The sequence below is a fragment of the Lutjanus erythropterus genome, chromosome 6, assembly GCF_056507025.1.
Source record: "Lutjanus erythropterus isolate fLutEry1 chromosome 6, fLutEry1.hap2, whole genome shotgun sequence".
NCBI lineage: Eukaryota > Metazoa > Chordata > Actinopteri > Lutjaniformes > Lutjanidae > Lutjanus > Lutjanus erythropterus.
Window position 1 is genome coordinate 21,788,700 of NC_139322.1, and position 26,447 is coordinate 21,815,146.

At 40.9% G+C, this 26,447-nt stretch overlaps 1 protein-coding gene across 1 annotated transcript in view; it reads right to left on the reverse strand.

The window, feature by feature from the left end:
- Positions 1-1,841: 1,841 nt before the first annotated feature.
- LOC146325264 (ERC protein 2-like) overlaps positions 1,842-26,447 on the reverse strand; it is a 232,680-nt gene continuing 208,074 nt past the window's right edge. The window contains exon 20 of the mRNA XM_084721167.1: positions 1,842-4,866. The gene's annotated coding sequence lies outside the window, so the exon portion shown is untranslated. The remainder of the gene's footprint in view (positions 4,867-26,447) is intronic.

Sequence of the window (26,447 nt, forward strand, 5' to 3'; positions counted from 1 at the left end):
TCTGCTACAGATCTCATTTAAAATCAGCCTGAATTCCTTATTTAAAGGCATACTGTGCAGGATGTTCTTCTTCATGCATCAATGTTCAAATGCACAGATTTGATCTTAAATTATGTGCACAAATAATTAAAGAGATTCTGTGGCATTCATCAATACTTTCATACTTTCCATTTGTTGTAAGATAAAAAATTTAAGAGTGCTCCAAACCACATATAAGCCAGTACACATTAAAGCCAGCTCACGTTTGATGCTATGAAATATAAACAATGATGAAGAAAAAGTAATTTACCTTATGAAAACGCAGAGGAAAATATTATACAGCTATTTATTCATTTACTAAATGAATGTTCACACTAGATAAGATCATTAAGATTGAGTTACTCTGACAGATTGTTAGATTTGACAGATTCAAGAGCCTCAGAGACAAAATGACCTAGTCCATCTCATCTGCAAGTGGCTGCACCTGCTGCACCCCCACAGGGAAATCTCTTCAATGATGCTCCAATGCACTCATCCATGTTTGTTAAAAAAGTTTTGTTTTTGCTGTCCTTTGTTGGCCTTCCTTTTTCATTTCTTTTATTGTTTTTTCTGAGTTCAGCGTTAATTTTCAGTGGCTTGTCAGTGACTTCAAATCTGCTGCCCTCATATGGATTTACTGGGTGTTGTTTACATGCGTATTGCCAGTTTTCTGGTACCCGCATACAGTTTAAGATTGAATGCAATTATTCATGTGGGTAAGAGCAGACTTGGCTGTCATTCATTTATGCATCATCATGACCCACCAAAAGTGTGCTGTGGTATGTGTATGTGCAGAGACCCTCTTCCTGTATTTTTTAATTTTCTCATTTCTTGCTGTGCTCATGAGGCTTCACCTACCCAATGCGCTGGTATTTGACAACTTGGTAACAAGGCTGAAAAATCAAAAAAAAATCTGTCTTTCTTTCATTTACAAACAGCAACTCACAAATCCTGGAAGTCCTACCTTCTACCAAAGAGGGAATCAGTATTTGTGTAAGTATTACTGACAATATGTGATTGGCTTCCACCATTCTCAACTTTGTGACTTTTTCCAGCACTCAAGCAAGTTTCAGTTACATGCACTGTGTAAGGTCATTACAATATTGTAACATTTTCTCATTTCCATGTCTATAAATGTCTATAAAGAGCAAAACAGTTTTACACACAAAAGAACTACACTTAAGCATGTCTAGTGCGTAGATTTTGGGGGTAATGAAGACGACATTTAGAATGTGTGCATTTGTCCCCTCCAGTAAATCCATTAAAGTAGCAAAAGACTTTTATTTTGACGTAAAAAGGAAATTTCACCTGATGCCCAAGTTTTGTTTTCCTCTACATGAACAGACATATCCACTATATACTGATGCAGAGAAGGCACAAATCTGATGAATAAAAATCACTAGAATGCTGGAACTTTGTTGTGTTTTTGAAGCTAATAATTTCCCAAGGGAGAATCCCCTATGCTGCATTCATGTGTCGTTGAAATAATTGGAAAATTAGTTGCAAACTGAGAAAATTCATGAGAATGTCCCCTCAAGTCAGAGCAACAACTCAGAAAGCCTGAGAAAGTTGCTGTTTATTGGTGTGATATACACAGGAACATGGAGGATGAAAGTAAATGTGTGATTAATAACCTTTTATCAATTCACATATTGCATATCATTTTTTTTTGTTCACATGTAATTAATAATATGGTATTAGGTTGTGACTGTTAGTTGATGTCCACAGAGTGACCTGGTGGAGGAGTTAAAAAGTTATTTATTAGCACCCTACCCTACTTTACCCAACTCTTGCATTGCCTGATGCATATTTGTTCCACATAGAACCTAAAAGCCCATGAAGACACTAAAGTCAGAATAACAACTGCTCAAATCTGGAATTGGGACCATCTAAGGAGCACATGAATGCACTATAAAAAAAATCACAAAAGGGTCAGCGAAAAAAAAGCAAAAACAAAAAAAAAAACCCCCAAAAAAACAAAAAATCAAAAACAAAACCCAGCTGATTCTGGTCCCAGAGAATTCTTTAAATAATTCATAATGCTGTTACAATGCTTTTTCATTCTGTCACATTTTTCCACAATCTGTACGTCTCTTTTAGGAATGCAGCCCTTCGTGTGACTGTGAATACCTGTGGCAGGCTTGAGTGTGAAGTGCCCTGCAAGTCTTGCAAAAAGTTCTGTTCCCAGCTAATGTTACCGTGGTGGATGCTAGAGGCTGCGACTGCGTCAAAGAGCACTTAAAACATGCTCAGCCACATTTCTGATCCCTAACCATGCCTCACTACCCCTCCCTCCTCCAACCCCCCCGTTCCCCTAGGAAGAAAACTGGGCAACATCTGGCTGAGTTTATGAGAGAGGGAGAGAATTGGTAGACCATGAAAACTGGGGAGAATTCTTTCTTGGGCAGTGCAAGACTCTATTGTTGTAGTTGCCATTAGTGGCGGTGAAACTTTAATCTTGTGAAAATACCCATTGTTGCACTCAAATTTACCAATAACACTGCCGATGTCAATGTTCACATTATTGTCTTTGTGATAAAACACATGTTGCAGCTCTTGTGAAAACAACTTTTATTCAAACAACAGAAACAAGCTGACCACTGCAAAACACTGTGGAACAAGTCAAGGGTGAATTACTGTTAACCCCAAACTTTCACAGCCCTCACAGTCATGAAAACACACACACATGCACACACACACTGTACAAAAACTGTACATATCAGGTAAGGGGCAATATGGAAACACTGTTATACTGCAGAATCAAAACACAACACCTGTACACAACCTTCAGTACAGTGAAAAAAATAATGACACAGTGCTTTAAAATGCAAGTCACTTCATTATGAACAGATTAGCCACTCAGATTCACAGGATCAATAAATAAAGAGACAAAGTCTTTCGCCTTCCAGTGTATTCAATGGGAATTTACATCGGAAAAAATATGAACGGTAGTCAACTGTGCCATGAATTACACATATGATATTTATTTATTTAAAAGATAATTTTACAGGAGAGGAAAGTCACAATTTGTGGCAGGTTTGTCATAGTTTAAATTAGTTTTATGTGAAACCACTAGGGCCGCCCTCTAACAGTCGATTTAACCCTTAGTTGGTGGCTTTTTCGACCACTTTTTCATTTATTTATTAGTCACAGAAAAAAACAACAACTATATATTCTATTTAGGAGCTGCTTCTTGTTCTTTGGCCCAGAGAATTGTTGCAACACGGACCTTTATTCCAGCGCACTGCTGCTAACTGTGCTGTAGCTGTCAGCTCAGCTAGTTAGCTCAGTTAACAGTCCTATGGGGTGCAGCCTCAGAAACCAACAGAGACCTGTTTGACAGAGAATACAGCACCTGAGGGGATTTACAGCGGCTCTAACTGGACTATGACCCCGGGGATGATGAAAACACTATGTATCTATGTATCTTCACAGTCACTGGTGGACTTAAGTAGGCAAATGCCCCTATGATAGATAAAACTTGATAAAGTCTCCTCACTGGTGCCTTTTCAATGGACAAAATGTGATAAAGTGCATCAAGACTTTTAAGTGCGCTGCCACCTCCTTCAGCTGGTGCCCTTTTTTTCCCCCCTGCTCCTCATGCAGCCTGAGGTCATCACTGTTCATCGTCTTATACTTCAACAGTTTTACAACAAACAATGACTTTCTTGACTTGTAAAGTTATGTTTGACATTTACAAGCTGACATCCTATGAATAATTCATGGCACAATTCAAATGGGATCAAAAAATGTTCTCACGCCATTGACTAGAGTTTGTATTTTTTCAAAAGTAAGGTCCCACTGTGGTCCACCGGAAGGGGTGTAACCTCACCTCTCAATAGACAACAAAATAATACATCAGTCATCAGCAGAATAAGTCACACACAGCTGTTAAAACTTCAAAAAAAAAGAAGAAGAGTGGCACTCAAGACTGTTTCGGATGTAGAAAAGCAAACAGAACATGATATTGGTTCATTAAACAAACGCACAGCAGGCTAAAAGAACACAAGGAAAAACGTATAAACAGACTGTTCTTGCAGTAAGCTGGCTCATTTGACGTCAGCGGTGTTTCATTCCCTGTTAATAAAGGTCCTGATTTTTAGAGAAGGTGTAAGCTGATCCTTGAAATGTTTGTGTGGGGCATCTTTAAGCCCAAATTTGCCTATTCTTGTTGGGAGATGGTCAAACAAATGAGTAACCGGGGTGGTTTTGTGGGTAGTCCAAACGTGATTCAGACGCAGTCCCACGTCAGTAATTTGTTTCCGCAAACAGGGTTGTCTCCTTTGGCACGGTACATTGAGAAGGTCTCTGTGGATTTGTGGATTTTGAGGTCCATGTTGTGATATTTACAAAAGTTTTGCTATTTAGCTGCAGAAGTAAACACATTCATGCCATCATAAACCAGTCCAGGGTTGGCATGGGTTTCCGGCTAGTTCCACTGGCTCAGCTCAGCCACACTGGTAGTCGACAGTGGTGGAGTGATTGTCGGTTGATGTGAAGCCAGAACTCTCTGTAGCACCGCAGTACTGTAAAATGAATCCAGCTCCCAGTCTATAGAAAACAGCTAGGGAAATGAAGGCAGTGGAGCGCTTGCCAATACCTTGAAGCTGCACACTGATGACGGATGCTCTGGTGAGGGACATTCACCCACTTCAGGCTTCCTCAGTGGGCCATTGCATTTGTCAGTGAAGGTGACATTCATTCAATCGTTCAGCTGAACACCGAGCTTGTCCATAATACAGTGAAATGGAGAGTCCTGTACATGTGTATCTGATGGTATGGGCTGCTTGAGTGTGCATGCCTGCAGTTGAAGCTCTTGAACCTCTCGGTACCTGGCTCTACTGGCAGCTGTGGAGAGAAAAATTGAAAAAGAATAATCAGTATGAGAGGTCAGCCACAAAGAATGAAAAACAAATGCTTAAAACCCACACAAGGGATATGAAGATGCATCATTAAGCCAAGTTGTTTTTAATTTCCTCAAGTCGTCTCCCAAAAGGTTACGTCATACAATTACATTGCTCTGTAATGGACAAAGAGAGAACTCAAGACGCTCAGGGTCTGGGGTAGATATTTTGTTTTTTCTTAGCTTTAGGTTGACCATTTTCCTCCTCGAACTGTCTGGCGAGCCTCCAGAGCTCCTTAAGAATGCTCTAAATGCAGTTGGCAGCAGCCCAAACATCAAGTGCTCATTAATAAAAAGAAAAAAAAATTGGAATGTGTCTGTTATTCAGGCCGCACTGCAGTCAGCAACAACTCACTTCTTTCCTGAGGGTTAGGTTGTGGAAAAAAAAAAGAAAACAATGATGTATGTCTAGCTTGCTGGGGGCGCCTCATTGGCTGAGCAAACAGGCCCCAAAATAACTACCAATCACTGAAGACGTTATCATCAGTCACTCAGAGAGGGCATAGTGAAAGAACTTTAATACAAGGTATGTATGTTGGGGATATTCACGGGTAAAGTTTGGGAATAGTGATTTGAGCTGTATAATGACCAAAAAATGTTGAGCACAAGTGGATTACAACTATTTAATGGTAGCATCTCAGTTTAATGTGTGTTGTGTATAAAGAGGAATGTCAAATCACACTCTTCCTGTCTCATTCTGATTGGCTGCCAGGCAGAGAAGGACCATCCATTACAGCCAGGAGTAAATAAACATGCACAGCAATTAAAGTGCCATCATTTGTTATGCAACACAGGGTGTGTGTGTGTGTGTGTACACATAACTGTGATCAAATGTGTGTCTGCTCATGTAGATGCTTGTGTGTGTGAATGTGTGTATGTGCGTCAGACGCCATTCTCAGGTTTCTTCGCCGTCGTCTGCACTTAAATTAATGATTTGGGGGCCAGAGAATCAACAAATATGGCCCCCGGCAGGCATAATGGAGAGCATGACCTGCCCGTGGATGTGTTTGAAGACCGCTCCTCTTTCTTCTCTGTCAACACCTCACTACCTCCACACAACAGACGCATTCACCACACAAATTCACGTGTGACGCCTGCGTTCGTGTTGTTAATGAGGAAGTGCGTGTTGCTATGTGGTCATGAATGTGTGTACGCTTATCGGCCTGTGATTATTTTACATGTCAGTGTGTTGTGACAGAGTGTTAAAATCATATGGAATTTTACATTGCTGAGTGTAAATCCCGCATTTGTGGTCATGATTATGCCCGCTTTAGAAACATGTGACAAAGCAAAGCATATTATATCAGCCAGGAAAGCTACGACCACAGTCTGGATAATTTAGTAAGCTCAAATGGCTCTGACAGGCTGCTTAAAGCCTTTTCAACCCAAAGGTCATTGTCCACAATTTTCTGCATCATCAGCTGCTAAAGGCAGCAAGAAAAGCCAGCTACACTTATACTGCAGCGCAGAAAGAGAATACTTTACCCAAGTTGGTAGTCACTGATTCTCTAACTCTTACCAAGAAATTGTTCTGACTGTTTGTGTCTAGACGATTCTGTTAAGTGACTTGTTCCAAAGGATTTCTTTCCAGTGTTGGACTGATGTTTGATATAAAATACCTGCAGAAAATTCTTTAGACAGCAGTGCACAAGAGAGGATATTTGACACAAAGTCGTAAATACACATGGAGATCCCATTTATCAAATAGACTGAGGACAATGTGCAACAGTTTGGCTGCTTAAAGGTATAGTTTGGATTATTTTAAGTGGGGCTGTACGAGGTACTTGTCCATTGTCAGTGTACTACAGTAGATCATAGTAGATCTCCAAATTTGGAGAAGTTGCAGTAGTATGGCTTTAGGAAGCTAAGCAATGTACTATGGTGAACAGGGTAAGAAGCAAAAAAGCATTTTAGCCACCTAACTAAGGCCCATTAAAAAAATTCAATATGATTTTGAGTGTACACTGTATTTAGAATATTAGACTCCATTAGCAAAATCAATAATGTTACCTTAAAGAACATAGTAGAGGTTTACCACTGCCTTAATTTGTGTTATTGGGTGACTTCTGTGTTTTTCAAGGATTGGTTCAGATTCACCAAAGTCAAACAAGAGTGAGAGAGCAATATTTGGCTTATGTTTGGTGAGAGACTTGGTTTGCGACTGCAACAAACTTTCTATTCAGTACAAAGGCTGCAAATACAGTATGTTCTCTACCACCCTACCATGCTCTCTTTCTGTGTTGTCTACCAAAGTTTCAGAGCAACAGAGACACAGAGTGTCCCTGTAAGCATAGTAAAAGCTCACTATCCTACCTGGCGCACAAGACAGTCTCATCTAAATATTCTGGCAGTGAAAAGAGACCTGTAGCTGTAAGTAGGCAGTGGACCAAATCACTTTAAGGCATATGAGGAGTAGTGCACAATATTTCAACACATTGATTTGCATCGATAATTAGCACAGGTACTTTGTCACAATGCGGAATCATGCTAACACTGACTAGATGCTGAAGGACAACGGTTATATTTTAAATTTTAGATCAAAATTATTGCAAGGGACAACTCAGTAGTCCCTGGATATTCACAGGGACAAGTCAGCACATCCCTACCTAATTCTGCAGCCTTGAATAATACACTGACTATGGATAAGTACCTCATACAACCCCACTTCAAAAAATCTGAACTATGCCTTTAAGGACTGTACGGGTAGGAGAGTGATAAATTACACTGTAATATCCAAACTGTGACCTGAATCTTCACGAGAACGAATACTGATAAAACTAGCATTAACACTTGACACTCACTCCAACAGATCAGACACAACCCTTCCATTATCATATTGAGCCACTTCACTTAAAGTAGGTTGAGTGAGAGGGGAAAAAAAGACCATTTGCTAATGGCTTTAGTCACACACATAAAGTATAAACGCATGTATTTCGGTGTCTCTTTCGAGGTTTGTTTTGGATCATGATTGTGTGTACTGTCCTTTTAAATGAAAAACTGCTGCCATATCAATGCATACCTTTAAATGGCAGAATATAATTTGCCTCTCCCTCATGCAGCACTCAGCCATCATCTCCTTCTAGCTCAAATCAGCCATTCCTATCTTCTACTCCCTGCGTAACCCTCATCCTCCTCCCCACTCTCTCACTCTCAGCGTGCTTGATGGTGGGATCAGACAGGGTGAACACTTTCTCATATTAATACTGGTTTAGCCAGCGTCTGGAGACAGGGAAATGATTGACTTATCAAAATTTGCAAATGCCCTTTGCAGAAACAGAGGTCTATTTGAGGTAAAAAAAAACAAAAAAAAAAACACAAAACATTTATTCTGCCTTGCACCCTTGTGAAAATCAAACTATGTTCATTTTGAGACCATTATTGTGTAGCTACACACACACTAGGCCTGAGTCCTTGTCTGTGGGTAGCTTAATCTAAATCAGGCTGTAAGGTGTCTGTTTTCTTAGTCCACCTGAATTTTCCCAAAACTCACTAGTCACTACTTTGTCTTTCTGTCCAACTGTCTGTCTTTGTCCTGAGTATTGGGTATCAAGTCTGGATGTGAATGGCTGAAGCCCTTCTTGTCTTTAAGTGCTACTAATATAAACTGCTTGTTAAATGGATCCTTGCAGAGTTTTGGGACCACCAATGTTAAAGTGCTGCTCTTTCACTTGGAATTACCCCCGTGGTTGGTGTCCCTTCACTCCTACAGAAAAAAGAGAAACGCACCAAATTCAATTACCAGTACAAAGATTCCCATCCCCATCTCGCCTCACCTCACTCTACCAAAAGGAGAGATGTAAAACAAGCCACTGGTGGCATGAAGGGGCAGCTACTGTGGTCAAATACAGCAAGAGAAAAGTAAGAGTTGGTGACCGAGCAGACATTTTCACTGACTATGATTAAATGCGATAAATATTCCTGTTTTAGTCTTTTTTGTGAAAAAGACAATATTCCTACAAAGCGGTTTACATGGCTAATGAACATGAATATTCCACTAATATTCTCATTTCCATGCTGCTGTGCATACTCTACTTTTGGAAAAGGGGAATGGCCACTTCTTTGCATCAAAATAATATTTTTTTCAAAGTTTTCCTATTGGCGGACTTGTTCGACTGTGTGCATATCCAAAAACCTGTGGTTATCCAATTCAGAGACTTGTACAAAAATAATCCATCAATCATTAACCACCAAACTTTATTTTCTCATTATTTTGCTGTGCTCAGGATGCTTTACGAACCAAAAATGTCTGTATCTGACATTCTGGGAATGAGACTCCATCTTTCTGGTGCATTTACAAACAACAACTGACAAATCCTACTGATTCTACCTTTAAAAGTAGGTGTGTTCTTCTTCTAAACAGAAATACTGACTTCTCTTTTGTGCATACGTCTCTGCCTCAGCCTTGCAATCTCTTGGCTAGTTGGTTTGCTTGCAATGAACACAGATGACTGAAAACAGGTTAGAGGACATGTGCTGCAAACTGCTGTAAAAACCCCGATTGAAACGCATCTTCCATATACGCTGTATACACATTGCTGTTTACACATTGCTGTTTACAAGACCTGTACCACATTCAGAATATTCTTACATTCTGTGGAAAATCAGCATGCATGTAAACATAGTCACTGTTCTATATGAATATTCATAGATATTTCCTCTTGTTGAGATACCTTGTAGATGAGCATAGAAAAGATAGGATGCTCTATTTAACCCCGGAAAAGATGGTCAAACGAGAGGCAATAATAACAGAATATGTTGCAATGAAAACAAATCACTGCTCTTATCATATGTCTGATATATTGAACACACTGAGTGAATGTAATGGAGACTCAGCATACATCATGTACAATGCAGTATCTAATGTAAAAAAAAAAAATAAAATAAATAAAATTTGGTTCACAGGCTCCCATGAGCCTGAGCTAAAAATTCAGATTACATATTAGATGGGTGAAAAAAAGGACAGTATGCACCTGGGCATCCAACCATTTTTAAACCATAGTCCCTTAAAACCCTTAAAAATATGGTCTGCATCAAACTGGCCCAGAAAGAGCGAACATCTTCTCTGCAACAATTGCTTCAAGAGCTCACTCTTTCTTCCCTACATCTCTCCTTTTTCCCTCTCTCGCTTTCTTTTTTTTTTCTGCCTGACTTTTACAACTTCCTCCTGGTTGGGGCTGCAGCTCTAACCCAAACAAAACTCCATTTTTTAGTTATTGGCCCTCATGGCATGTAATGGAGAATCAAGCTAATTATCCCTACAGCTGTTTTCACTTGCTTTTTATGTAAGCAATACCTGGCTGATCCAGAGAGCAACAGTGAGGCCCTTCTTAGCGCTCCAGGCCTCCAGGCCGGCTGGAATTAGAGAGCAAAATGCCAGGTTTTCCTCCTCACCCCCCCCCACTTCGGTACTGCCCATGTGTACCCCTGCACCCATCTCTGAACAGCACACAACCCGACCCAGCCCAGCCCAAAGACGGCAACCCCCTGCACACCCAAAGCTTCCACTTCCACTCCCTCATACACCTCTCCAAACTCTCCCTTTGATGTCAAACAAAGCTGCTCTTCAGCAGTTAAGATGGATCAGTATGACAAGCGCTCATTTTCTTCCACTGACGGTCCCTGGCAATTAATGAAGGAGGTGAGCTCAGGTGTGGCTCGGATTAAATTGTAGCCATCTCCTGCTGTCACAGGACTAGAAAGGCAAAGAAGAAGAGGGAGGGAAAGAAAGACAGAGGGGTGAAGGTGGGGGGGGGGGGGGGGGGGGGGGTAAAGAGTGAAAGAAAACAATCCCTCAAAGGCTAATTACATAATTTCCTTCATCTGAGCAAACACATGCTGGGTGAAAGCAAGTGTGAGCAAGTCTCACAGATGCCAGGCAGAGAGGTGCTGAGGAGACCTACTAACACAGTCTGCAACTGCCACAGAGGCACCGAGCCAGATCTCACAGGCAACATTATCTGCACTGTTTGTAGCTTTTGAGGGAGGCATATCAAAAACCTAAGTATTGATCCTCCCTTCTCCAGCAATCTCAGGGAAAAGTGACTCTGTGCAGATAAACAATTGCTGGTGTAACGTTTCCCTCACTGCAGCCAGAGATCTGTTCAGTACAAACACCACTAGGTGGAGATGACTGTTGATGAAAAAAAAGAAAAAAGAAATCTCATGTATCAAACTCATTAAACTCCCATAGAGAGGCAGTATGCATCTGTAAGTGAGTAAGATACTGTGTATGCTTCACATGTGCCATTTCTGAGAGCTCTTCCTCTTGTTCAAACACTAGCGTGCATCCACTCCTCATGCTTCTTCAAATTGACATCTGGTTTGATATTAACAAAGACAGAGAGGAAGAAAGACAGAAGGAGACACTGGTAGCAATTTTAAGACTTCTATTATTTCAGCTAAATTATAGCGAAGACTCTGCCAGCTACAGAAAGTAAAAGAGCAATCCCTCCCTTGAACTCTCCCCCTCTCCCGTCCTCTCTTTCTCGTCTCTAATCCTGTGAGGAATGATGGAGGGCTCTCTCTGGAATGGTGGTGAGTTTCTCGAGTCCAGCCAAGGTGTGCCAACGTACAAATGATACGGGTGGAATCTGCAGTACCGGCCCTTAACGTGGAGGCTGTTTTCACATTTGTTGCCCACACAGACACAAGCAACCCTACAGACACACACTGTAAATTCTAATTAGTTCACCTTAATCAAAAAAGAATACAAAACAATTGTATTACTAATAACTAAATAACATGGAATAGACAGATGTATCTAGTACTAACACATGCTTATTTTTAGTGCACTTCTACTGACCCTTCCTAAGTCCTGTCCCTTTTCACTCTGTGCTCCTATGGCAGTTGACCAAGCTGCTACCTCAGTTGGCTTTTTCCTTTCCCATTTCCTCTACTTAGGTGGGCTATGTGCTAGGCTTTTTGTTGAAAAGAAACTAAATTTTGAAGATGGTTGCTGAGCAACATATATAAGTTAGTTTATGTTAGCAAAATACTAGGTAACAGCAAGCTAATCTACATTAATCAGCTAGCTAGTTAGCCAGTATTTTGCTAACATGACATCAATTATTATGTAGCTAGTTGGCCAGCATTTTGCTAGCATTAGTTGACTTAAGATGTCACTTTTACAGGAAAAGTTGACTGCAGTACCAACTTTACTCAACTGTTATTGGAGCTCAGAGCAAATAAATCTGTGTATACTGCAGGTGTACTGTGTATACTGTGTGTATTCCAAATAATTAATTTACTCGTATTCATTTGGGCTAAACGTGACATTTTCTGCAATTTAGAATTTCTTAGTTGTCTTTACTTGAATAGCAATCTTGTTTATTTGTTAAAACCATACAAACTGATTGCCTTAAAAAGATCAAGTAAGTTTTACTTGTAACTTAAGTTCTTCACAAATCCAGAAATATCATCACATTTACAGTGCAGTTACATAACACAGTTCAAAGTTCAATTATATGCATTTTTTTCTTTTCTTTCTTTTGCATGTATGTGTTCTTGCACAAAAAGCAGTACATGTGCATGAATGTTGAAATTCATTTACACAAATACAAAAGAACAAGCATCAAAAAGGGAGATTGAAAAAGTTTTTTTGGCAGGACATGTTCAAATATTATTCATTTATCTCTTAAAAGCCCCAAGGCAGAAAACAAACTATGTTCATAAAAGTTCATAATGTTCATGCAGGTCCAAAATACAGGTTTGCGCAACAACAATAAAAGGTGCAGGGAATTCTCTTTGCTCCCAAATTCCTCTCTGCTCCTCCTCCTCCTCCTCTCTGTCTCTCTTGATCTGTCTCTCTTTAGTGCTTAGAAGTTCCTCGGACTAATCTCACTCATTTACTCCTTCAAGCTTTTTTTTGTCTTATCACAGGATTCTTTCTCTTTTCCCCTGAGCACAGTATGAGTGGCAGAGCTTATGTTACTGAGGGAAATGTTGAGAGCTCTACTGTGGGGCAGCTGCCTGTGTGACAGTGTCTAAACCCACCATTGCAACTATTTTTCATAGTAAGAATAGTGCTGGGACTCTGGTGAGCTTGTGTCCCATAACAACACCTTGACCTGGAGCTAAACCTCCAAGTGGAGCAGCAGCGGCCCATCAGCACCCAGGCTGACAAGCACTGAACGCGCCTGCATCCTGACACCAGCACAGGCCCAGCCAAGCAGGGGAGACAAGTGAAACCCGAACCCACATTAAAGCACCTCCATCAGGTAGAAGATCAGGGGAGGCCTCCATGCTCTCAGTGTCTGCGGGGGTCCGGGCCTCTGAGGCCCTATCTCACCTCCATCTGGAAAGAGAATCTGAGGGTAGTCTGATGGTCTGATAAGAGGCCATGCCGACTGACACGGTAACAGCCTCTCACCCCCATTTGCAAAAACTGGAGTGGATGCAAGTCTAGCTGTGGTGCACTCTCATGCGGGTGAGAGAGGGAGGGTGGCAGGCTTGGTGTGTGTGTGTGCATAGGGTTGCATTTGATTTGCTTTGAAGATTTGACCCAGTACCCTGAAATGTGTGTACAGGCGCTATGCTTGCAGAAACGAGTTTATAGTGTAACATGCAAGCATTAAATGTACAGTAAGTTTATCTGGAGGAAGACAGCTGATTATTGAGTCTCATTCTTAACTCATTAAACACTGATGCAATAGGTTGGGAGCCACCAGAAATCACATATTTAACAGTGGATGGAGCTTCTGAAAAGTGAAGCCAAGGTGGAAGTGCCTTAAAACTGCATTCTTTCTAAATGGCCAACAGGGGGCAACTCCACGGGCTGCAAAATGAACACAGATTGTATGTACACTTATGGCAAAATAACCCTACTTCTCACTTGATTTATGACCTCAGTAAATAGTTTCCCTAATGAGTTTATGGTCACAGTCTCTAGTTTCAAGTCTTCTTCTGTACAGCGTGATGTGTATTTTGTAAATTATGGTCTCATTTAGCTGCTTTGTTATTGACAAGTCATTTTCAGTTGCACTGGACAGCCTCTGCCTACAACACACAGGGTTAGGGTTCAGAACAAAACTCAGATCAAACTGTCAAACTAGACAGTGTTGATCAAATTTGGATCAATATTCTGATACTACATTGTTTTATTCTCACTTGAAATGTTTTCAGAAACATTTTAGTCTCCTGTTTAGCTGTAATAGAAGAAAGATTGCAACCAGGCAGGCCGACATTATTTCCTGCTGGACAGACAAGCCAAAACCAAGAACTGCCCTCCATGCTCTCGGCAGTACTGTGCAAATCTTTGGTTGCAAAAAGACAACATGGCAACCCCCATAATGACAAACTCAAGGCTTTAAAATGGTAGTCCACAAACCAATGGGTGACGTCAAGGTTGATTCACACTTGGGAACCACCAACCCAAACCTTCTGAGACTCAGCAATCAACTGTCTTACCGACCTGTGATTGGTCAAAGTCTCCCATCACAGGATAGTTTTCTAAAGCCTGAAAACTGAGCCAAGAGAAGAAGCGGGAGTCTGGTTTTCTCTTAGACCACTTGAATTATATTTTGCTGAAAGGTTATTGTTGATTTTTTGCCCAAAGATACAAAAACTAAACTGCCTACCACAGCTTTAAGCCCTTCTCTTGCCCTTTCTTTGCTCTTCATGTATTAAAACACAAGAGTATACACACACCAATGTGGGAAAAAAGACATGACATGACAGGACATGATGTCATAATTCATATTTGTGTTTTATATGGGAGGAAAGTTTCCATGCAGGAGATACAGTGTGGGCTGGAGTCAAGACCTTGTTCCCGAAAGATGGAAAAGAAGGACAGAGAGCCAGACAACTGGTGAAAGGCCTATTTTGCACAAACCGCAACGTTACAGAAACATATCTTTATTCACCAAATGTGTCTCTCCTCCACTACCTTTCTTTCCTCCTTTTCATATTTGTGTTTGTGCATATTACAAAAATACTACTGAGCTCATTCAAGAAGGTCACCCCTCCTTTGTTTTCTAGGGTGCCATTAATGCTCCACCCTCCTCTTGATGTCTTCTCAAGATGAGACCAACTCCAATGACCCATCAGTCCTCACTCCTGACCCGGCTCTTGCTTCCTCTCTCTCGCTGCCCACAGACTCACAGTTTCTCCATCTGTTTTTTATTGCCCATAAGTTCTGTTTGTTCTCTTAACTGATTTGCCCCTCTACCAAACCAGGCCGGAGACTCCAAAGCATCTTTCTTCCTGATCTATGTTTCTACAGTATAAAAACTGATTTCTAAAAGCAGAGACTGAAAAGACAAAGTTGACAGAAAACAGACAAAAAGAAACTGCACTTCACATTCACTGTAAAAATGAAAACACTGAAAATCTTTTGGGTTTTAAAAAAACGCAAAGATTCAAGTTTATCTGACTTAAAAAAGATTACAGGTCAGCAAAACGTTGTTTTATTTATTTCAAAGAGTTGACTCAAAGGTCTTGGGAAGGTTTTGTTGAATTTATGAGTTTTTTTTTAACAGTGTTTAGTGCTCTTCACATTCACTGAAAAAATGGAAAAGTTGATTATTTTTTGGTCTAAAACTCAAATATTCAAGTTTATGTACCTAAGAAATTCGTTATCTCAACAAAATATTATAGGTTGGCTTGTTTTGTTTATTTCAAAGATTTGATTCAAAACTCAAAAATCTGGGAAACGTTGCCTTGAATTTTTTTAAACAGTGTTTAATAAATTCCTGTCTGACTGGTGTAACACACTTGAATAAGAAAAGGCCGATTACTGAGCTTCATCTGGGGTAAAGCAACAGAGATTTTTGGATATGAGCCTAATGTGTAAGTAGACCACAGGGTAAAGTCTCTGTCTGTGAATGTTGATGTGTGCTTGCTATAAATGGGCACAGAGACAATGAAGCTGGAGCTTTGGATTTAAAATGGTTTGGTTTGGTCAGGTTTGGTCATCTCAGGTCTATTTCGGATCACTTGAACCAGTTAAGCAAATAAATGTGATCCGTCAGATCTCAATCTGCTCTGAAGGAAAAACAGGCTCACCTTTACATAGGTGTGTGTGTCGGTACGTGTATCTTTGTGCGTTTGCCCATGAATCTGTATCAATGTGTGTGTGTGTGTGTGTGTGTGTGTGTGTGTGTGTGTGTGTGTGTGTATGTGTGTGCGGGACACTTGTGTCAACAGAATCTGATAATAATGTCTATTCAGTAGCTACAAGTATTTGAGGTAGACAAGTTCAGACAGACATTTACACAGTCAGCTAAGATCTGTGTTTGGTCATCAAACATAAGAGCCTCTGCCCATCCAACGTTAACAATGTGTTCATTTATTCATCCGTCCCGCATGGACGAGGGGTTAACTGATTTTGTTTTGTAGGTCATTCTCTCTTTAGTGTGTGTGTGCTTCTCTCTCGCACATCACGTATATGCTCTGTCTATTTTACCTCTATTTATTAAACCAAAATGTGTCTACAGACAGGATCTGAGTGACAAAGTCGAGGTTGATGTCAAATGGAGTGAGTGTGTTTGTGCTAGCACAGCTGCACTGTGGTGCTTAATGCTATTTAAGTCCGGTGTCAGGAAGAACCAATCATGTTGTTGGCCAAGTCTGTTTGGTGCTCCTGGGGTCAGTGTAGCCCCAGGACATGAGACACATAGGATATATGCTGAGGATAAATAGTGAGGCCTTCACAATGCCTGGTGGTCTGCAAGTGATCTCTACCTCAGTCTGACCTGTGTGTCAGTGGATGAGAGAAAATGGGTGAAGAAATAGTTAAAAATGAGCTACAGCTACTTTTAAAGTTGGTAATTCTGGGCATTACTCTCTCAGAGGTCAGATGACCCGCACATAATGAAATGCCTTAGCCTTGTCTGAGTTTAAATGAGGATGTGTTCCTGGTTTAGCTAGATTTCTTAAATAAATAAAATGTCACATCAAATGGAGGGGAGTGTTTTTACGTGTGTATACCCATGTACCCATACCACTGCTTCGTATGGCTCAGCTTGACGTAACTCTGTTTGCTCTTTTTTGGTTTTACATTGAGGATAGTAATTGGTACTTTTTTTGGTACCTGGTACGAGGCGGCTGAAAAGAGAAGCCAATGCAAGAGTGCTAAAAACTGCAGTTCCTCGAGTGGCCATTTGAGGCTGGCTCCAAAAGTGATACAATCCCCATAGACCCCGATATTAAAATGCTCAACTTTACAGCAGAGGGGGCGTAACCCACCTTTGCAACCTGAGGGTGGAGAGATGGGGTGTGTTGGAGCAGTTTGGGATAGAGAAACAGGCTACAGAGGTACCTGATGAAGGAGGCCAGAAACACACATTTAAGGGAAAAACAGTTAAGATATGTGAGCCAGTTACCACTCCTGAGACAGCTCTGAACTATAAAAGGTCTCTGGAACGCTAAACTTCTGAACATGAAAATTGTGCACGATGACTAAAACCCCAGACACTCCTTGTACAACCATCTTGAACCTTTAACAACCTTTTGGAGTGCTCTGTACGACAATGTGGAAGGGCCTGCCAGTGAAACTTAAAGGGAGATACTGCGGATCATAAATAAGCATCGTAGAAAGTGACAGAGGTTTGGCTGCGTGAGTAGATAGAGAGTAAATAATCCTCATTAGTTTTGACAAAGTGACTCATAGTATTGTAGATATTTACGGCCGAAACACGCTGTACACATTAAATAAGCACTGATAGAGCCATCTACACTGACAGCGCTAAGACTTGCACTTAACATTTAGTCCTGCTGTGGGATTAATGCAACAGGTTATGATGCACTGGCTAGGCAAATATTCTTTGTTATGATAGCCAAGGATGATATAGAGTGAAGCTGAAACTGTAATGTATGTAAACTTGTCCTCACTCTGTGTGTGAATGTCTGTAATGTGGCATATTGATGTGCTGGATAAATTAGAGATCACTTTTCAACTCTGGCTCATTTGACTCAGATAACTAAAAACCATGACGTGCTGTTCCAAACATCTTGTTGATATCACGACAGAAAAATAGTTGCTAATAGTTCGCACTAAAAAGTGATTTAGTAAAGTGTGTGCAGACTTCCAGAAACTCATAAAATTCACGGTATGAAAAGTTAGAGTGTGTGTGTCTGAGAGTGTGTGTTTGTGTATGTCTGTGTGTGGACTTGGTCCATTTTGTCTGGGTGGTGCTGGGAATAGTATCGGCTTAAGGCTGAAAGAATTCAGGCCTCCCAAGCAAGGTCATGTGCTGATGTTTAGTAGGAGCTTTCTCAGGTCACAGACTGTGACTTTCAACCATCACTCACATTACTCCACATCTTTGAGTAGTTCTGTTTCACTGGCATACCCCACATCTCTCCCCCAGTTTGCTGTAATGACAGGTGACAGCCGTCTCAGTCCACTTACATAGTTGAAGGAGAAGTCAACCCAAATAGTTTCGACATATAAAATGGACATTGCGTTGTAGATTTGGTAGCCTGTGAGAACTTTAGGTAGTGTACCTGGCAAGTATTTGTAACATAGATTTATATTTAACTTAAAAAGGTCTAATTTGGAATTCATGGAAAGTACTTTCATGCCCAATGATAATATTTCTGTATTCAAAATAATAATAATAAAAACTGAAATATGAGTTGCTGGTTTTGGATTCATTCTTGCTTTTAATTTCCCTTGATACACAAATACTTGAGGCTCAAAACATTACTAGTGATGAATATTATATGATATTAAAGCAGTTACACTCAAACCTTAAAGGATAGCTTTACATTTTTCCAATTCTGTCTTAAAACAATACTCAAATGCTGATATGAACAGGAAGTTTTGCTTGCTGTAGTCATTCCTCCCTGTCATACTTGCTATTTTAAAAGATTTCTTCATAATTTGGTTCTATGTAACCGAAGGGGCACAAAATCCACAGTCCTTGTTTTTTGCAAACGTGTATTTCAGGCTTCAGCTTGTGTCTTCAGCTTATGTTAGAAAGGTTTTTTAGTTCAAAATTCCCTCTTTGTGTTTACTTGCTTAGTAACAGTGGAATAAAGGGTCTGCAAGCCTGCTGGGACCAAACTGGCCCTGACATGTTGAGTCCATTCAAGCCAGGCTTGGGCCTTTTTTTTTTTTTATAGAACAGGCTTGGGTCGGACCCAGGCTAATTTCTCTTCTTTTTATTGTGCCCATATACATGCAGAGCATACATAGGCTGCTGTATAAAAATATGGTTACATATTATATTCTAATTATACATAGCACTTTATTCACATGCATCACAGTTAACTGTCACAGGTGATGCACGTTGGCCATGCAGAGAACAGACTGAAGTTGAATGTGGGGAGTTCCTAAATGCTCCTAATGCTTCAGCTGCATTTTAGAAGGGTTTTGATTTGATAACCACTACAAACAAACAAAGCTTCACATTTTAGAGTATGCACCAGTCACAGAGTGCATCTCAGAGAGAGCGCAAATCAGAGTAACAGTGTGTCAGAGAGAGCTTACAGTGATATTGGTGTCAGTCTCTGGCCAGGTTCAGACTTGGGCTGAAAAACTGGGGACTTCGTTGGGCTGTAATATTTGGCCCTTGCAGGGTTCTACAATGGCGGGACAGTCACAAAAGAGGTGACTTTCATACTAAAAAAGACTGTAACACTTGAAGAACTCAGACTACCGAAGCCTAATATTAGCTTCAGCTGAACTTGAATATTTTTGCACAGAGGGACTTAAAACAGCCAGTGTGGACAAGAGGAAAGATTAAAGTAAGCAAAACCTGTTTCGATGTTAATACAGGCACCTGACAATTAAGACTTTTAAGACATGACCTTACTTGAAAAACTGTAAACTTATCCTTTAAGAATGTGTATTTTGAATGAACTGCAGTAGCGATGTAGGATGACATTTCTATGGATACACAAGCCAGCTGAGTGGTAAATGTGCCCAGCGGTGGTTAAGCAAACAGGGGTTGCTCCCTGAGGTGCCCTGGCCTCGCTATACCCACTGCTTGGCTTGGCATCATCTCTGCTGCACACTGTACAGTATAGTAAACCTCCACACCACAGTTCTGATTTCCACTCTTTGGGTCTTAAGACTAACTCTGCAATAAAAGTAATCTCTCTCTGCAGTCCCTTCAACTCTGCTCCTTCAGTTATCGTCCCTTCTAGGTTTGCAGAGAGGAACATTTAATATAGCACAGCTCACCACAATAAATTAGCATCAGCCCCTGTAACTGCCGGTGCACATGTGTACAGCGTTTGTATTACATGGGTTGTGTTTCAGAGGGATAATTGCATTGTGTCTCTCCCCACCTGGACTCTGACACATGTTCAACAGCTCAGACGGACACGCCCAAACTAACACACTAACGTCAGACTGTCAGAGCACAGGAGGATTGAGGAATTGAGAGACTTTGTGCTTCCCTTGTCTTAGATGCTATGTGTCATTTCTCACATCCATGAATACACTTGTGCACTCACACATTCCTGAATGGACATGAACATGTAACAGTGACAGGATCTAGAGGGGTGGCATGGAGACTTTTAAGGGATGGCTAAGTGTGTGTGTGTGTGTGTGTGTGTGTGTGTGTGTGTGTGTGTGTGTGTGTGTGTGTATAAATTTAAGAAGACAGTATCGTTCGCAAGAGTTCGTGGAATAAGTAGTTCCCTCACAAATAAATATATACAGTCTTGTAGTTTTGCCTTTTTCTCGGTTTTCTAATCTCTTTTTTGATCCAAACCAAATGTTTTATGGTCATGATTCATCTTGTAGTTTTTATGGCTCGGTTCCAGACTGAAAACTCTATATGAGGATTTTCTAAAACATCAGTGGAGTGAATGAAGGGGAAATTCACTTCCGAAACTGGAGCTATTCAAAAAGTGGGCAGTCATGGTTCAGTTCTATGATAAAGGAGAATAAGGAACATTTCTGTCCTATTTGATTCCATACTTACCTCTGAACATCTGTTCTTTAGTACGAGCATGGGCAACCTTGGCTTTGACTGCAGGAATAAGTGCCTTTTTGACTCCAGCTACGACTGAATGCAATGGGCTTCTGTGGTAAATATTACAGAAAATCCCCTCCAATTTAAGATTTATGTACACTTACGAGCGCATTCATAGCACATGTAAGGAAGCAGCAAATGACAAAGACAGAACAAGAGGGAGAATAAGAGAGTGAGAGAGACACAAACAAGCAGTGATGTTTAAAAAAATGAGTGTAATAACAGTGGTTAAGGCCTGCTCTTTCATTGAGTAAATCTGGCCGGGGCTATTTCACACTGTAGGAATCTCCTGTCGACCAGATCAAAGGCTCGCTCCAGAGACAAGGCTTGTACAGAGCACAAGGAACAGGTGACAGCTCCAACACACACAGAGGCATTTACACACACACACACACACACACACACACACACACAAGCCCTTCACAAACACACACACACACACACACACACACACACACACACACACACACACACACACACACACACATATTTGGATGAACACACAGTGAGATCAGAAAAGCAGAGAGTGACAGCTCCTTTTGTGTCTGGATGAGCCTGTGGGGAAGTCTTTCTGAGGAACCCATACGTCTATCATCTGAGCTTCGAAAACCACTTAAAGAGAGTCAATACACACAAACACACACCATAAGTATGCAGCGGGTATGACAAAGTACATTCAGGCTTTACAAGTATGAGCGTGACATGTACCATATGAGTAGAACATTGATGAGACTAACACATGTATGGTGGACATTGAGCTACGAATGGTATAGGAAGCATGTGGGACTAGACGGCAGCCTTATGATGGATAGATCTAATATAGAGTGGGCCATATCCAGAGGGGGTGAACATAAGGCTATGTCATCACCGGCCCATCTCTCTCCATACCTTCCATCACTTTTCACTCCCTCCCATAAACAGCAGGATGGGGGATACTGTAACTCCCACACACAAGGACACACAAACACACACAACACACAAGGACACATACACTTGCAGGAAAACACACGGGGATTCAGGCATATGCGCACACAAACCGACTCGTTTAATTGCAGTAGTAGAGTCCAGACATGCACACAAATGCATGCATGCATATACACAATAACATTTTCACAAAGAGAAATTAATCCCGGGTGGTCTCAGACGCAGCAATGTTTCCACTTGAGAAAGCTCTGGTTTTGAAATCACGCGATCCAGCGATACAGACTGGGTTCAAACTGCATACATACACACACACACCCCCACACACACACATCTATAGAATGATTTCCATGGAATAATATAAAAGAGAAATGGATGCGTACAGTAGAGCATGGAGACAGTATATATTGACTGCAGGGCTTCTGGTATACACCAAACATCACACACACCCCATCCTCTCTCTCTGCTGTTCAGTCCCAGCCCGGATCAAGCGAGGATGCTGTTAGGACTGCCCCCTGAAAGTCAAAAGCTTCAAATAATCATTCGGAGATCCCTCAGATGGCTGAGATTCCAAAACTCAAGCAGTCTTTACCCCCTATTTATCAGTCAGTTTGCATTACAATAACAGAACAAAAACAGATAGAAATTGTTGTCAGTTTTTTGACGACACAAAGTCAAAATGCCAGGGCAGGGTTAAGGATGATTTTATTTATTTATTTATTTCTCATTATTCTAACTCACTAATTAATTATTCTGAGATAATAAGTCATTATTGTGCCATACTAAGTCATTATTTGGGTCAAGTTTCTCATCATAATGACATACAGGATCATCTGTTTTTGCATAATTTTGACAGAAATTGGCTTCCATATGTAGAGATGCAACATTTCACTTGATGCTGATATTACCTAATTAGAATCTCAACAAAATACACAAGACACATGAGAAAACGGTGAAATCAGTTTGGGAATTGTGGGCAGGGCATCAAAGTCACTGTGGCCACAGGACATGTAAATTCTTCAGGGGCATTAAGGCCAAATTGAGGGGGCACGGTGGCCATAGCCATCATGGTCAAAATTCCTGCCCTGATTAGAAATTATAAACATATTTTTATATGTGCTTGGAACTTTAGTGCCTATTAAACTTCAAATTAACTGTGATAGAAGCAGAGAAGGGTGATAGAAATAGAGTGCAGGTGACGCACTACAGCGGCTAACAGTGCTGCTGCAGTACAGAAGAGAAGCTCTGCAGTGGTATTTTATACAGTACTTGAACTACGTGCAGGAGGACGGTATACACTGATGTTTTCACATCACAGACACTGAAGAAAGGGATTACAACATGAGCCTTTTCTGGTAAAACGTACTCATGTAGGCTGATATAGGGTTTTAGTGCGCAGCACTTCACTGAAAAAAAGGGATTAATCATTGAATCTTTGTATTGAACTGCAGAATCTGTTTCGACTGACAGAATTCTGAGTCAGGCACAGCCCTGGATGCTGTATGTTTAACATGGGAAGGTCCCACCTTAAACATGACCATTATGGCCAATAGCTTTCGCTGTTTTCATAGAATATGAGAAGATTACACAGCACTATGACGGGCCAATTACGTCCTTCACTAAAACACACCTCTGTAGCAACAACTCTCTAATGATGATGGCTTAAACGTTTTCACCAATAGAGCCCTTTCAGCTGCTCTGGCTGTCACACACACACAAACATACTTTGCCGGTATACTTAAACACACACACACTCTCACACACACACATACACGGCCACAGATGCTGACGGAGTCAAATTGAATCCTTGTGTTAAGTGTATAGAGCATCCCCTCCATACCACAAAGAGCTGTCTGTGTTTGTGTGTGTGTGTGAATGTGTGCGTATGTGTATGGCATCCCCACGGACCAACTTCTGCAATCAGGTCAAGGATTGCTGAGTATTGGAAGCGAGGAAGAAAGAGAGGGAGACGATGGTGCCAGCCTTCCTCTCACATCTTCTCAACATCCTCTCTCCATCCCCCTCTCCACTCAAACCTGTGTCACCTCTGACCCAGCTCCAATTCACTACTGTCATTATGCAATTAACACCAATTAAGTCATTTGGCTGTAAGAATGTGTGTGTGCGTGTGTGTGTGCGTCTGCATGTATGTACATGCATGCTTGTGTGAGCGTTAGATGTGTGTGTGCACGCATGATAGGGCAATTACAGCAGCACAAGGGAGCCTTTTGGAAGCGGAGAGCACTGCAATCAACCAATCAGCCTTCAGATGGCTTTGACATGAAAAGAGAGCGTGGCCCCTGCTAACCCTGGGGGTCAGCCCCAATTTACTCTATTTACCCACTCAGGAATGACTCTCTGTGTGTGAAGATGGAGACACAGGGAGGGAGGGAGAGGGAATGATGAATAGGTATGGAAATATCTAAGTAGGTGAGTAGGAGCGAAGTAGAAAAATGGGGCGAAGGGAAGGAAGGGAGGGAGCGGAGGGATGAGAAGCCTGGGGGTTGTTGGACAGGTGAATTGTAGTGGGTGGGAGGGTGGGGGAGTTGAGTTGAGAGAAGGGGATGTGGGGAGAGGCCTTCAGGTTGTGTTTGCGAAGCTAAAAGGCCAGCAGTTGGAGCCCATTTGCTAACAATTTCCCCTCTGAGAGTGGCTCTCCATACACACACACACACACACACACACACACACACACACACACACACACACACACACACACACACACTTTTTCTATTCTGCAGAGCACAGATGAGGAATGACAACTTTTCACTTGGCTGGACCTGCTAAACAGTGAGATGCTCTATCATGATAATAGGGCTGTTTCTGCTAAACAAAATGTAAAAAAAATTACTAATACAACAGCAAGGGATTATTACATTACGGCAGTTTCTGTCAGATGTTTGGATCCACCCGGTTTATAAAACCAAACTTTTACATGTTTTGTATGTTTTATCCCATTAACCTCAAATTCTATATACAAATACAAATCGTGTTTATATTACAACTGAACATTTTCCAGAGCATATCCTTCATTTTGTGATTGATTGTTTATATTACGGGCAGCCATGTGATATGAATTTTGTATGGAAATTAACATGAGACAGGTAATCCTTTTGTGAACAACATTTTTCCTTTGTTTGTTTGTTTTTTTGGCAAGTTGCGTTAATGATTGTAATGCATTTGGATGCAGCGGCCATTTAGGAAATTCTAATTGGTGATGCATTCGAGAGCTCTCCAACAACAAAGACTCAGCTGCCAATAAGGTTTGAATTCATGTGCTATGCTGTCAGAATATTAAACTCAGAAGACAAACAATAAACACACAGAGTCTCTGAAAGTTTAATGCAAATGTGCCTGTTTCTCCCAACAAATAAAGGTTGTTGCTTGGCAACCAGCGCTGCCATGTCAGAGCGTTCTGGAATGTCCCAACTAGAGGGGCCTTTGAAACACACAAAGTTATTGCATGACCATTAGGGCTGGAGCTATTGATTATTTTCATATGTCGATTAATCTGTCAATTATTTTCTCAGTTACTCAATTCATTGTTTGGTCTATAAAATGGAGAAAAATGTTGATCGGTGATTCCCAAAGCACATAATGATGTTATTGTCAATGTCATTCTTTTTTGTCACAGTAAAGAAACCAAAAAATATTCACATTTAAAAAGGCTGGGATCAGAGAATTGTGACTTTTTTCCCATAAATTACACAGAATAGTTAGCAATTTAATAGTTGACAATTGTTTAATAAAAAATAGTTGCAGCTTTAATTACCATGCGACAATTATGCAACCTTGAGAACAAGTAGTGGGTGCATAAATAATCAATTTATGTTTGTCTCAAATGCCCTATTTTGAGACTTGTGAAAAAAATAGTGGAAAGTATAAACAAAAACAGTGAAAACTATGTACAGTAAGGAAATAATTTTTTCTATCGTGTCTATCCAGAGTGACATAAATACTTCAAATTTATGGTTAACATAATTTTTTAACATATTTTGTACATGTTCATTCTAATGTCCATCCATGTATTTAAAGTTGGGTTCTCCTGCAATATCCATTTCTTAGTAAGAACCCTTTTAACAGCTACCAGCAATATATTATATTATTATAAATATTTAGCACTGCTGCCTCACAGCAAGGAGGTCCTGAGTTTGAATCCCCCAGCTGGCTGGGGCAGGGCCTTTCTGTGTGGAGTTTGCATGTTCTCCCTGTGTCTGCGTGGGTTCTCTCCGGGTTCTCCAGCTTCCTCCCACAGTCCAAACACATGCATGCTAGGTTAATTGGTGACTCTAAATTGTGTGAATGTGAGTGTGAGTGGTTGTCTGTCTCTATGTGTCAGCCCTGTGATGAACTGGCGACTTGTCCAGGGTGAACCCCGCCTCTCGCCCAATGTAGGCTCCAGCCCCCCGTGACTCTTTGGGAATAAGCGGTTACAGAAAATGGATGGATGGATTTATCTCTGTTAAAAAGAAAGTTTCCCCTTGCCTCAGCCAGCTCAGTGCCTGCTCTTGGTGGGAAGAGTTAATAGTATGGTCTAGGCCTGCTATATGAAAATTGCCATAGGATGCCTTTGTTATAATTTGGAACCATACACATAAAAGTGAACTAACTTGAACTGAAAAATGTGTGTTTTCTAGTTTCTAGGATTAAAACTGCAAAACCACTATGGTTCTGCAACA